The sequence below is a fragment of the Tupaia chinensis genome, unplaced genomic scaffold (genome assembly GCF_000334495.1).
Source record: "Tupaia chinensis unplaced genomic scaffold, TupChi_1.0 Scaffold143758_1, whole genome shotgun sequence".
Classification (NCBI taxonomy): Eukaryota; Metazoa; Chordata; class Mammalia; order Scandentia; family Tupaiidae; genus Tupaia; species Tupaia belangeri.
The window spans coordinates 346,246-350,291 of record NW_006203607.1 but is presented as its reverse complement, the minus strand read 5'-3'; positions in this window follow the sequence as shown (position 1 = coordinate 350,291).

Genomic DNA, 4,046 nt, shown 5'->3' with positions numbered 1-4,046 from the left:
AATCCTCCAGCCGCAGACATTCTCAGTAAGCCCAACGTGGCTAGTTCTAGATCTTGGCTTGGCCTGACCTAGAGTACCAGATAAAGCAAGTGGCTGGCACCAAGGGCCACGCTGTACAAAACACGTGTCTCGAACACTGGACTCCCAATGGTGAGATGCCCGTGCGGGGAATGAACGAAAGCAGATACCACCCTCGGACTCACTCTCCACCTCACTCATTCGGGGTACGCGTCCACCCCGGGAGGAGTAACTGCATTTGCATGCCCTGAATGCACACAGGATGCGGCTCCATAGAACCTGACTTCCGTGAAGCTGTTTCCTCTCCTGTAAAATAAGGCAGTAAGAGCACCATATCACCAGGTTATTGTGTTGATCAAATAAGGCGTGTGTAGGAATTCCAAATTGCTGCCAGGAAATGGCACTTTCCCCTCCACACCCCCAATTCTCCACACTAGCTGTGTGACTTTGAGCAAGTCTCTTCTCTTGCTGGGTCTTGAGGTTCTCAACAACAAAAGGTGGGGGTTGTATTTGAGGATTTCTAGCTTGAAGCTTTAGAGCAATTCTGATTCTGGGGCATTTAGAGCAGTCAACCCTCTCTCCAAATGCTAACTGATGCCTAGCGGTTTTTCCTGGGCTGCTCTATCCAACTGGTAAGGGCTGCCATCTACAAATAGCCACATGCACACAACCACATGGAAGCCGTGAGAATCAAACGTGTCTTAAAGATTGTGTTTTTCACTGGAACAGCGGAGGTGTGCTTTGACTGCACAGGTGGCCTGAATGAACCATGCTCCCTCCTACAGTCCTTGATGGGCACTGCTGATGGGGGTAGAGCACAGCACCCCCCTCCAAGGGACAGACACACATAGGTAAGGAGGACAGACACATGTGGCTAGGGAGGACGGACACACGTGGGTAGGGAGGACGGACATACGTGGCGTAGGGAGGACAGACACATGTGGGGTAGGGACTCACTATCCCTGGTTTGGGGAAAACTCTTTGGAAAGCAGGCCCAGACTAAATTCTCCCAGCTTCTCCACTAGCTGTGAAGGCGTAGGCAAGGTAACCTTCCTGAGGCGTGGTTTTCCCATCTGCATAATTACGACAAGCCGATGTTTCTGGGAGCACAGCACTGCTTAACTTAGAAGCTGCCGGGGTAGACCACAGGATTGGTGGGAAGCCCCTGCCTCTCCAGTGAGATGAACTCCACATTCAGTTAGTTAGTTCCACTTTTGTCAGTGCCGTTGGTCTGCCCACTGCTTGGCCTCTGAGCCTGTGTCCACACCAACAAAGCCAGGGCACCATCGCTCCCACAGAACTGCTGTGCCTTGCTCTTCACCGGCACCCCAACACTTCTCTCGCTTCATCTTCCAAACCCCTGCTGGCTTAGCTTATGTGCTAACTCGGAGCAGTGGTATGAAGGAAAATGCCTTGTCCTGTCTTTTTAGGACCCTTTGCAGACGCAAACAGCCTGCCTTCACCCGAGCACCTCAGTGTGCCTGACTCCTCACCCCAGAACCTGGCCTTGCCAGGGCCAGCCTCCAAAGCAGCCTCGCTACACCACACACGTCTCATCCCCTGAAGGCAGGGGCTCTGGTCCTCTCATCTCTATGTTCAGCAAATAGGAAGTTCCACTATCTCCTTTCGGAAGCAGCTCTCTGGGAAGGCAGCACAGGGACAAAGCCAAGGGAAAGGGTGAGTAGAGAAGGGAATACTTCGGGAAGAGAGGGTTGTGGGAAAAGAACGTGACGTTGGACTCTGACGACCTGGACTCAAATCTCAGCTGTGTGCTTGCCAGCTAAAGGGTCCAGACAAGCTGCAGTAGCTCTGAGCTGCTCCCTGGTCTGTAAGATGCAGACCATATCTGTCTAGCCCAGCACCCACATACTGAGTACCGGCTGCTTCACGTCCCAGTGCTGCTCTAAATGAATGTGACCCCACTGCAACGCCAGGAAGGAGATGCTACCCTCATTCTGTAGGTGCTATCAGGGAGGGAAATGAGGCTCAGAGAAATCTCGGACATAATTCTCCCGGCTTCACAGAGCTAGTGAGACACTCAACAAATGGCAAGAGTTACTGCTAGTAGGCAGCGATGGACGGAGCACAGACTCAGAGGGCCAGTGGCACGGGCATCCCAACTGGAGTTTCGACAAGAACTAGCTCGAGTCTTACTCTCACTACAACGAATGACATAAGCCAACCAGTGCTATAAATAGAGTTAACATAATATATTTATTTTAAGTGCCATTCATGCATATCAGTTCTGGCAGCAACAATCCTAATGACACTTGGGATATTTCTTTACAGCACTAAACAGTTACAAAGAATGGGTGCCGTTCATCGTAGAGGCAAAATATGAAATCGTGCAATAGCAAAACTGTAGAAACATTAAAACACTGACTGTCCAACAGCAGTACAGAGAGCAGGTTGAGTCTGCACAAAAAGCCAATGCGTTTTCACCACATATATACAATATAGATATGTACACATCACCCTCTGAATGAGCAATATCAAAATACTCTATTTCATTTGAAATTATCCCCGGATTGATTCCCTCCCACTTCAAAGGACATCTGAGAGACACGTATTTACAAGAACACACGTGGATACATTTACATTTCAAAAACTGCCACAAATGCCAGTCGGATTATTCTCCTGGACAGAGTGCCCCCATTTGATTACTTGCATTATTGCTCTTCCCCCCCCCAAAGTCTTCAGTCAATTTAAGCCCAAGACGAAACTTGCTTTACCAACGGAAACAGCCACTAGGGGGACTCTCTGCACCTCAGAGGCGGCCCCATCTGGCCAGGGCCCACAAGGAAGACGGTCCTGGGCTCCCATGCCACTTGGGTCACAGGATGTGGGATGGGTCTGGCGGAAGCTCTGCCCCCAGGGCCATTCTTGGTAATTTTAAATTCTCATAAAAATATTGATCACTGCAAATCAGTCAACGATTGCCAAATGGGAAATGAGCTTCACACAATTTGTAAAATCATCAGTGGTTCCACCCAAATCACTCAGTATGAGAGACTGCGTTCCAATACCCAAATTGTTTAAAGTGCACATTGCTACCCAAGTAATTTAAACAGTTTCAAAACAGCTATTTTGGTGTCTAGGAAACAGTGACTTGAGCAGACTCTTGGAAATCGCCCACCCCCTCTCCCAAGCTTTTCCTCTGCAGGCTGCCATCTCATCCCGCCTCTGATCCTTCTAAGGGGTCTGATGGCTGCTTTTCCAGAATCCTCTGACTTTTGCTGATCGAAGGGGCTGGAACTGAGCTTCCTTTTTTATGCCAAGCAGGGTCCAAACAACAGAGAAACATAAAGCTCTTCCTTTCTCCCCAACCTCACCAGCTCTTACCAGAGCTGGCTGCCCAGTGATTCATTCAAGGCAACACTCCACTTAAAACACACGTTCACAAACACCCCCCCCACACACACACAGAAATAAAGATGTTTGTTTAGTTCAAGTAGAGATTACTCAACCATAGGATCACCAAGGCTAATTAACGTGATTTAGTATGGCTGACAGAGACCAGAGATGCTGAAATGCAACCAGTTAACATTTAGTACTCCTTGATTTGATGGGATGTAATTTCCCCATTGAAAGAAAGACAGAAAAATTTTTGGTCTAAAGAACCAATTGAAACTCTTATTTATCAAAACAAAAAAAAATCTCATTTCTTCTAGTTGTTTTACTCTTTTTTTCCTTAAATAAAACTAAGACAATCAATCCATGCAGAGTAACTGTGATATGGTATGAAATAAAACTACTAAAACCCCTAAGAGGTGGGCTGCATTTCAAAGAAAATGACCAAATGCCATGCATCCACAGACACCCAGGACAACAGGAACAGCAGGCCACTTGACAAAGGCACTGAAGACTGAGACGAGCAACACCTCTGTGTGGCTCTACCCTCCTGTCAGTGCTAACTAGGTGGAAAGAAAGAGAGAAACTGGGGAACCTTACTTTAATAAGCACTGCCCTGTGTTCTGTTGCCCAAATGCATTGATTCAAATTCCAGAAAAACCCTATTTAGCTAATAA